This window comes from Rutidosis leptorrhynchoides, chromosome 1 (genome assembly GCF_046630445.1).
Source record: "Rutidosis leptorrhynchoides isolate AG116_Rl617_1_P2 chromosome 1, CSIRO_AGI_Rlap_v1, whole genome shotgun sequence".
In the NCBI taxonomy this organism is placed as follows: Eukaryota; Viridiplantae; Streptophyta; class Magnoliopsida; order Asterales; family Asteraceae; genus Rutidosis; species Rutidosis leptorrhynchoides.
The window spans coordinates 483,381,965-483,393,543 of record NC_092333.1 but is presented as its reverse complement, the minus strand read 5'-3'; positions in this window follow the sequence as shown (position 1 = coordinate 483,393,543).

Genomic DNA, 11,579 nt, shown 5'->3' with positions numbered 1-11,579 from the left:
GATTTAATTGGAAAAACGAGCAAGAAATTGCTTTTCAATTGTTAAAAGAGAAGTTATGTCAAGCTCCGGTGTTAGTGTTGCCGGAAGGTGTAGAAGACATGATGGTTTATTGTGATGCATCTTTAAATGGGATCGGTTGTGTTCTAATGCAAAGGGGTAAAGTCATCGCTTATGCCTCTCGACAATTAAAGGAGCACGAAACGAGATATCCGACTCATGATCTTGAGTTGGCAGCGGTTGTGCATGCGTTGAAAATTTGGCGCCATTACTTGTGTGGTGTCAAGTGTACGATTTATTCATATCACAAGAGTTTGAAACATCTTTTTGATCAAAGAGATTTGAATTATCGTAGACATAGATGGATGGATGTGGTAAAAGACTATGATTGTGAAATACTTTATCATCCGGGTAAGGCGAATGTGGTCGCGGATGCGTTAAGTCGAAAGAGTCAACATCCGGCGATACGAGTAGGATCGTTACGCATGATTATTACTAACGATTTTCTTGTAAAGCTTGGCGAGACTCAAATCGAAGCTTTTATTAACAATAAGCATCAGGAACGAATCGTGGGACAAACGGATTTTATTACCTTAGGTCCGCATGGTTTGTTATCTTTTTAAGGAAGAGTGTGGGTGCCTAAAATGGGTGATCATCGACGAGTGCTACTTGATGAAGCACATAAGTCAAAGTATTCCATTCATCCGGGCGCGACGAAAATGTATCATGACTTGAAGAAGGATTATTGGTGGCCGGGCATGAAACGTGATGTTGTAAAGTATGTTGAACAATGTGTTACATGTTTGCAAGTTAAGGCCGAGCACCAAAAGCCGTATGGTAAGTTGCAACCGTTAGAAATCCCGAAATGGAAATGGGAGCATATTACCATGGATTTCATTACAAAGTTACCTAAGACGGCGAGAACCCAATTTGATTCGATTTGGGTGGTAGTTGATCGATTGACGAAGAGTGCCTTGTTTCTTCCCATTCGGGAAGCGATATCGTCGGAAACTTTGGCTAAGTTGTTTATCAAGGAGGTGATAGCGAGACACGGGGTTCCTATATCTATTATTTCGGATCTAGATACTCGTTTCACATCTCGATTTTGGGAAAAGTTTCATGAAGATATGGGCACACAATTGAAATTGAGCACGGCGTATCATCCTTAAACGGATGGTCAAACCGAACGTACGAATCAAACTTTAGAGGATATGTTACGGGCGTGTATTATTGATTTCAGCATTAGTTGGGATGAGCACTTACCTTTGGTGGAATTCTCGTACAATAATAGTTATCCTACTAGTATCGGGATGCCACCTTACGAGATGCTTTATGGGCGGAGGTGTCGAACTCCGATTTGTTGTGGCAAAGTGGGTCAAAGAGAAATTGGGAGTACCGATTTGGTTTTAGAAACAAATAGCAAGATTGATATGATTCGGACTCATTTGAAAAAGGCTCAAGATAGACAAAAGTCGTATGCCGACAAACGTAGGCGAATGATCGAATTCCAAGAAGGTGACATGGTGATGCTTAAGGTTTCGCCATGGAAAGGTATTATTCAGTTTCGAAAATGGGGAAAGTTAGCTCCTCGGTTTATTGGCCCATTTAACATTTTAGCTCATGTTGGTGAAGTCGCGTATCATTTGGAATTACCCGAAGAGCTTGCGGGGATCCATAATACATTCCATGTTTCCCATCTCTGTAAGTGTCTTGCGGATGATTCATCATGGGTGCCATTAGACGAGATTGAGCTAAACAATAAGTTAGAGTATATTGAGGAGCCGATTGCTATACTCGATGAGAAGGTCAAAAGGTTGAGAAATAAAGAAGTAAGAACTTTTAAAGTTTAATGGCATCGGAGTAAAGGTTCCGAGTTTAATTGGGAGCCCGAAGAATTCGTGTTGGTTTATCTTCCCTCTTGTCATGCGGCTTGGATCGCGAGGACGCGCTCCGATTCAAGTGGGGGAGAGTTGTAAGACCCTAATCATTTTGTACAGCAGTGTATATATGATACGTAGAGTGTGGGTGTCTTTGTGTAATTAAACTGAAGTCAGAATCTGTCCAGCACTTAGTGCGCACCGCGCACACTAAAGGGAGCGCGCCGCGCACCGCGCACCCTTTACTATAGCCGGATTCTGCTCTTTTAATGAGATATTTTGGATAGGCTTTTTGGTAATTTCACTTGGGGACTAGTTAAAGGCTACCAGATCAGTTTGGGGTGAGTCATAACTCCATTATCACCAACCTTATCCTTTTCCACTTCAATTTTAGAGAGAGAGAGAGATTCTTGTGTGAGAAAGTTCAAGCAAGGGAAGAAGGAGCTAGTTTTGGGTCTTAGCTCGAGTTATAAAGTTGTTCATCTAATCACTAGCTACGTTGTGATTGTGGTGGTAAGCTCTAACTTTGATTTCCTTATTTTAATTGATTTAAGGGTTAGGGTTTGTGATAGTGATGAACATAAAACCCATATTTAATGATTTTGGGTGTTCTTGGGTAAGATGGAGTCATGAAGACTCAATGGTAACTAACCTAGGGTTTCAAAGTGTTAATTGATGTTTAGGAGTCCTAATTGGTTAGTTAATCACTAGCACACCTAGTTAATTAGTAACTGGGTGTTAGATGGGTTAGTGGATGACCCGAAATGGGTGTGTTGACTTTAAATTAGTCAAAGGGCTAATGATTGACCTAGTTGGGAAATATGGGTATGAAATACCCTAATTGTGTAATAGTTAGTGTTGTTAGACCTTAATCACTAGCTTTTAAGTGATTAACGATGGTCTTGACCCTAAAGGGGCGGTTTTGGTGAAAATAGGGCATTTAAAGCATTTAAGTCATTAAATGCACATGAGTGAAGTGTTGGTATTTAGTCCAACAAGTTTGTTTGTTGATCGAGTACTTATTGCATTAGGTACTTGGCTTTGAAGCTTGCGGAAGGATAAAACCATCACCAAATCTTTAAGGTGAGTGGAATAATTATGCGTACGTGTATATGGCTTATTTATTTGTGAATATTATGGTATGAACCACGTGCCTGTAGTACCATAACATTTATGAGACGAGTATTATGATGTGAACCACGTGCCGGTAGCATCAAGTGTGAACCACGTGCCGGTAGCATTATAAAATTTGGATGTAAACCACGTGCCGGTAGCATCAAGTGTGAACTACGTGCCGGTAGCACTATAAAATTTGGATGTGAACCACGTGCCGGTAGCATCAAGTGTGAACCACGTACCGGTAGCACTATAAAATTTGGATGTGAACCACATGCTGGTAGCATCAAGTGTGAATCACGTGCCGGTAGCACTATAAAATGAGGCGTGAACCACGTGCCGGTAGCGCCAAAGTGTGAACCAAAGGCCGGTAGCACTATAAAAGAGTGAGACTCAAATGCGTATGGTGTGAACCACGTGCCGGTAGCACCATAGCGTTATGGTTAACCATATTATGTTGATGGATATTGTTTAGCATGCTATATATATTGTGTTGTGTATATGCTAATGTGATGTTGTGATAGTGTACGAGTTGTTAGCATTATGAGTAAGACGGCATGCTATTTGAGTTATATTCTCGTATGAGGTATTTGGTGGGTGCGAATGCAAATAGATGGGTTATATATGTGTATGTATAATTGTTGCACTCACTAAGCTTTGCTTACCCTCTCGTTGTTTATCTTTTTATAGGTTTTGGCGGAGACAAGGGTAAGGGCATTCGTATGGATTAGAGATCCCGCTTTGTTTGTAGGGGACGCTTTTCAAAAACTTGATGTTAAAGCTAAGGGGTATATTTTACTAGAAAATACTATTAAATACGATACAATTTTACACAAGATATTTAATTATTTATTTACAAATGGGATATACCTAAACCTTGCTACAACACTATAGGCAGTGTACCTAATCGTAGAGTAGTATAGTTTTTAGTAAGTCCGATTCGTTCTACAGGGATCGACTTATTTTACACTATATTTTTAAACAACTATATTTGTACAAAATATATATTTTTATATATAATAATAATATAAAAGGGGGTTTTACCGTTTAATGACCGGTTTGTCGATTTTAAAACTTTAGTCGCAATTAAAACCTAATGTAAAATATTAAATAAATAAAAGACTTAATTTAAAGCGTAAAGTAAATAACGATAATGAAATTACGATAAATAAAAGTGCGATAAAATAAAATTACGATAATTAAAGAGTACGAAAATTAAAAGTGCAATTAAATACAAAGACAATAAATAAAAGTGCAATTAAATACAATAACAATAAATAAAAGTGGGATAATTAGAAGTGCAATTAAATATGAAAATAAAGGAATTATGCTTATTTAAACTTCCGTAATCATGATGTTTGACGTGTTGATTTTAGTTTATTCCCATGGGTTAATTGTTCTTTGTCCTGGATTATTTAATATGTCCATACGGATTTGTCCATAATAGTCCATCAGTCATAAATATAAAGAGCGAAAGCCTTCGTCAAAATATTCTTATTCCCGAAGTCAAATATTCCAACTAATTGGGGATTCGAATTGTAACAAGATTTTAATACTTTGTTTAATGAATACACCAGGTTATCGACTGCATGTAAACCAAGGTTTTACTACTTTGTTAACAATTACACCAATTTCCCTTGAATGTAATTCACCCCTATTTCAACAAGTCTATTAACTATTAATCCAGTTCCGTGTCCGGTAAAATGAATAATTATTGGTATTTATAGATATCCCGCCCACCGTACCCAGTCAAGCGTATGTGGTTATATATAAATACGTCAAATTATAAGTTTGTATATTAAATTAACAAGGTATTGTTTAGTTAATATAAAACTCATTAATAGCCCATAGTCTAATTTCCATAAGTGTTGTTCTTTTATCCAAACCCCAATTATGGTACAAAGCCCAATTACCCAATTTTAATATTTTTAGCCCAACATCATGATTACTTCGGTATTAAATAAGCATAATAATAACTTAAGTACGAGACATTAATTTAAAAAGGAGAACATAACTTACATTGAGTATTTATCGCGTATTGTTACACGGACAGAATTTTGACTTCAAAAACCCGTAAAATAACCTTTACATAACCCGAACTAATCTAATATAAAACTACCCTATACTATATATATATATATATATATATATATATATATATATATTATACTACGGAGTATTATTATTATTATGTATATATATATTTTTTTTAAACTGCAGAAGCTCGTGGCCTTTTATAGGCATTTTGGAATCTGGCTGCTCCGCGAGTCGTGGAGTTTTTGGCCTTCAAGCTCCGCGAGTCGTGGAGTTTGATTTTTCAGCTCACAATTTTTTGGATCTTAGCTTGTCGACGTAATTAAATAATAATATAATATATAAATAATTTTAAGAATTATTTAAATATTATATTTTATTTATGTGCATAGTTGACTTGTAATTTTTGCACCGTTGCGTCGCGCGTTGAGAGTAGACTCATGTCCCGGTTCCGGATTTTCGAACGTCCTTTCGTATAATTTAATATCTTGTACTTTGCGTTCTGCAACTTGAACTTTTATCATTTTTAGACGTTTCTTATCAATAAATTGAACCACTTGGATTGTATCTTGTACATTTGAGCTTTTTGGTCATTTGCGTCTTCAAATCGTCGTTTTCGCCTTTTATCTTCGCACTTATTTAATATAAACGATTACAACTTAAAATAGGACAACTACAACTAAATAATTTACATATTGGGAGGATATTGCTACTAAATATATGTTCATTTGGAGCACTATCAAATATCCCCACACTTGAACGTTGCTTGTCCTCAAGCAATACAGAACTTGAAATTAAATCACACGAATCACTTCTTTATTCTTCACACTTTATACATCAGTGATTTTGATACGGTGGTATAAACAATGATAGTAACGATGTGGTTTACAGTCCCACATGACTATGAAAATGTAGATTCTTAAGGAAACATTTGATCTTTTTGAAAATTTAATCTTGCTTTTACCCTAGATAAGTTTTCCGGAATAACCCTTCACCGGTGTTGCAAAATATTTTTGTGGGTTTCAGATTTGAAAATTTTAGCTCAAAACTTATGGTTTTGTGTCACCCACTTGCTAACCTTGTATTAGGAAAGCAACATGTCCAGTTTACTTGTCCCGTATATTACCTTTCGGTAAACTACCGTCCGGTTGTAAAGGAAAGCGATGAACAAGCAACTGTTAAGGCAATGTCCCGTGACTTGCTTTTGATTATGGTCTATAACGTGTCGGACGCAATTACTATCCTTTGTAGGAGCAATAGTAAAGCTCACCCTTATAATTTTTCGGTCTGGCACAAGGTCCTGTCTTCGACCATGCTATGCAACCACTGTTCTTACGGTTGACACCCGATTTGGTTCAGGTGACCTAATGAATTCCAGGTGAATTCCTAGGATTTTACGTTCAATAGTAATGAACGCATTGAAAATAGGTTTTCAGAAAACAAGTCGGTTTGTAATTTTTGATCAAAATATTTTCTCGTTCAAGCTCGAGTTTAGATATCATTGAATTCCATGAGTTTGAATTCTCAATCTTTAAGGTCAATCTCAAGGATTGAGTAATATCAGTCTTAAAAGCTGATTTTTGATCTTTTAAGGAGATTATCCTTTCTGGGGATCTGATTCATTAGTCTTATCAAGCTAATTTGCACGGTGCCCTCCTATTGTACGAGATAAATCCTTCTCATGGTTAGGATAAATCTGACCACTTGGCGACCCTGTTTGATGCTGAGGTCCGTGGATTTCCTGCTGATTTTAGAGATGACTTTTCTAGATTTTTCGTCAACCTACAGCTGGTCTGGACGACAACTTCATGACCAAAATCAAGAAGCGCGTTTTTTTTTCGAAAGACTTTACTTCCTTTTAATGATGGAATTGATTCATAGTGTAGATCCATCTTTTCTTTCAAATATATTACAGTAAATCGGGTAAAACTGATTAAAATAGTCCAAAACAAAAGTACCAGCAATAACTTTACAGAAACATGTGATAGATAGTTTTTAATTGAATAACTTGGTACATTCTCCCCACAATTAGTTTCTTTCTTTGCCTTTTTATTCTCCTTTATTCCATTTTAAATGAATTCAATCGTTTTAGGGTGTTTCTCAATTTATGTCCTTTCCGAGGTAACGATAATTTCGGTATTAACACCTAGTTTTCATCGTTCATAAATATGTATAAACATGATTTTGACTTCATTTAGTTGAAAATTTTTCAAATTTTCACAAAATTTGGCAAATAAACTAAGTGCAAACCCGAGAGAATTTATAACCCTTCCCCACACTTGAGATCATGCAATGCCCTCATTTGCATGAAATCAGACTATAATTATAAATTCATGAGGGTGATTAGTGTAGAAAAGTAATTAAAAATACCCAGTTTGTAATTACAAAGCTCGTCGAATGATAGATGGCGCGCCTCATCGTTCATTCCTTCTTGTTTTATCACACATATTTTTCTTCAAAAACGGTTGCTTTTCTGAACTGTTTGCTAATCTTTAAAAATGCGTCTTTTACCCTAATTTATTATGCATGTTTATTAACGAGTTATGCACTAACCCGAACCCCTAATTTAACGTTAAGTGGGGTTAGACTTCCCCATACTTAGCTGACGACATGTGAAGTCGGTAGAATAAGTTCCACGAATTAAAATAGTGAGCCAGTTATTTACATCTCGGGTGGTGTATAATATATCAATGGGTTTAAAGTTTAGACTCACCCGATCGTCACTACTTAATTCTTTTTTAAGTGTAGCTTTTAGTAAATGGATATGTCTCTTTTCTGGTTCTTGGTCAAATGGATCGATATACACCGACATACTTATTTCTATAGGGCGGACAATTCCTAATATTTCCTTCCTTTTATTCTGAGGATCAAAGTTTTCACCTCTATTACCCAATTGGGTGAAATTCGAGGTGTCATTATCTATTACAGCTCGTAGTTCATTTCCGGTGGATGACTCGTCTATTGAGAATATTGGGTTGGAAGGTTGTGGAATGGTGAAGTTCGGTTTGGCCTCGGGGGTAAAATTTTCAACGTTATCGTATTCCCAAGAGTACCAATTTGTCACCCTTACTTCTTCTTTATCCATTGATGGATCGATGATTTCGTCGGTAGAGGCTAATGTGTCGATATGTTGTGAAATTGGTAAGACTGAATAAAAAGTATCATCGGGATAGTTGGTGATTTCGGAGCTCTCGAATTCATCAGAATTCGATGATATGAGATTTTCTTGCACACGACTCCTCAGATCAACAGGTGTATAGTCTGATAGAGTTTCAGCTTGCCGGTTTACAAACTCTCTCATTTGTTCATTTTGAGCATTGAGTTCTTCGAGTTTGATTTTCATTTTGTCTAATAAATTTTCAGACACGTAATTTTCCTCGTCTACTGGTTGTTGAGTTTGGAAATATTCTTGGGAATAATCCCAATTTGAATTGTATTCTTCATAATCATTCCATTCAGGTTCTGTGGGTGCGTAATTTTCCATAGGAACGTAATAATAACATTCCCATGTTGAGTGATAATCTCCACAGATTTCACAACCAGTTATTGTTTCGTCATTCGTGATCCAAGATTAACCGAACGAATTGTCATCTACACCCGTTTGAGAGTATTGATTTAATTGATTTTTGATATCAAAAAGAGTTTCCATAGCCTTGTTTTCAAAATTTTCCATTTTATTGCGATGGCCAAATTTTAGCTACAATGTGGTGCATTTACTAATTATCCTATTAGTTATAAAAATAGAAAAACTTATATAAGTTGTCCAATTAATAGACTTTTCTGCTTTTGCCCACGTTTCGAATAGCCAAAAGATGCAGCAGGGAGCCAGAACCCTTTAAATCGGAAGCTCACAACTCAGCCACTAACAAATCCAACTATTACTACGAAGCAGAAAATTGTCAACGTCCATTAATTTAACCACTTAAATAATTTTTCTTTCCGTTTGAGATATTAGATAAGAAATAGAGAAAATTTCTAAGTCCTAAAAACTAAAGCGTCGAGAAATAAGAAAGAAAAAGAATGCGCGTCGAAAAATAAAAATAAGAAAGTAGCGAGTCGTGACTTAAAAGGCACTAAAATTTTAAAATCGTCGCAAAATTCTAAAGCACCTAAATCTTAGTCTAAAGAAATAGCACTTAAGGGATTTAACGGCAAAGCCTAAAAATCTAAAAATAAAAATAAGCTACAGCAAAATACTAGAACTTAAAACTAGCTACGAACAATAAAGATACAAATATTACACTAAAAAAATACAAAATATAAAAATAAACTTAAAGTTGTAAAAAGTACAATTTTTATAAAAATATTATTTTTATATTTTTATTTTATAAAAGTATTAATTTTTATATATAATAAAACTAATTAAAAGTAATTATTACAAATTTAATTAAAACTAAAAATTAAATATTAAATTAATTAAACCTAATTAGGGTTTTAAAATAATAATAATTAATATTATTCCGTAATAAATGCGAAGTAGGGTTCCTGGGTGCGCCTGTCAGGGTGGCTCCGCGAGTCGTGGAGTTTTAAGCCTGCAAACTCCGCGAGTCGTGGAGTTTGAAAAACGTGTTTTTTTTTATTGTTTTTCTAAAAATATATATAAATATATTTATACAAAAATAAATTAAAAATATAGCGTTTCGCCGAGTCCCCGGCAGCGGCGCCAAAAACTTGATGTTAAAGCTAAGGGGTATATTTTACTAGAAAATACTATTAAATACGATACAATTTTACACAAGATATTTAATTATTTATTTACAAATAGGATATACCTAAACTTTGCTACAACACTATAGGCAGTGTACCTAATCGTAGAGTAGTATAGTTTTTAGTAAGTCCGATTCGTTCCACAGGGATCGACTTATTTTACACTATATTTTTAAACAACTATATTTGTACAAAATATATATATATATTTTTATATATAATAATAATATAAAAGGGGGTTTTACCGTTTAATGACCGGTTTGTCGATTTTAAAACTTTAGTCGCAGTTAAAACCTAATGTAAAATATTAAATAAATAAAAGACTTAATTTAAAGCGTAAAGTAAATAACGATAATGAAATTACTATAAATAAAAGTGCGATAAAATAAAATTACGATAATTAAAGAGTACGAAAATTAAAAGTGCAATTAAATACAATAACAATAAATAAAAGTGCGATAATTAGAAGTGCAATTAAATATGAAAATAAAGGAATTATGCTTATTTAAACTTCCGTAATCATGATGTTTGACGTGTTGATTTTAGTTTATTCTCATGGGTTAATTGTTCTTTGTCCTTGATTATTTAATATGTCCATACGGATTTGTCCATAATAGTCCATCAGTCATAAATATAAAGAGCGAAAGCCTTCGTCAAATTATTCTTATTCCCGAAGTCAAATATTTCAACTAATTGGGGATTCGAATTGTAACAAGGTTTTAATACTTTGTTTAATGAATACACCAGGTTATCGACTGCGTGTAAATCAAGGTTTTACTACTTTGTTAACAATTACACCAATTACCCTTGAATGTAATTCACCCCTGTTTCAACAAGTCTATTAACTATTAATCCAGTTCCGTGTCCGGTAATAGCCCATAGTCTAATTTCCACAAGTGTCGTTCTTTTATCCAAACCCCAATTATGGTACAAAGCCCAATTACCCAATTTTAATATTTTTAGCCCAACATCATGATTACTTCGGTATTAAATAAGCATAATAATAAATTAAGTACGAGACATTAATTTAAAAAGGAGAACATAACTTACATTGAGTATTTATCGCGTAGTGTTACACGGACAGAATTTCGACTTCAAAAACCCGTAAAATAACCTTTACATAACCCGAACTAATCTAATATAAAACTACCCTCTACTATATATATATATATATATATATATATATATATATATATATATATATATATATATATATATATATTATGCTACGGAGTATTATTATTATTATGTATATATATATTTTTTTAAAACTGCAGAAGCTCGTGGCCTTTTATAGACATTTTGAAATCTGGCTGCTCCGCGAGTCGTGGAGTTTTTGACCTTCAAACTCCGCGAGTCGTGGAGTTTGATTTTTCAGCTCACAATTTTTTGGATCTTAGCTTGTCGACGTAATTAAATAATAATATAATATATAAATAATTTTAAGAATTATTTAAATATAATATTTTATTTATGTGCATAGTTGACTTGTAATTTTTGCACCGTTGCGTCGCGCGTTGAGAGTAGACTCATGTCCCGGTTCCGGATTTTCGAACGTCCTTTCGTATAATTTAATATCTTGTACTTTACGTTCCGCAACTTGTACTTTTGTCATTTTTAGACGTTTCTTATCAATAAATTGAACCACTTGGATTGTATCTTGTACATTTGAGCTTTTTGGTCATTTGCGTCTTCAAATCGTCATTTTCGCCTTTTGTCTTCGCACTTATTTAATATAAACGATTACAACTTAAAATAGGACAATTACAACTAAATAATTTACATATTGGGAGGATATTGCTACTAAATATATGTTCATTTGGAGCACTATCAGACGCTTTTGGATGT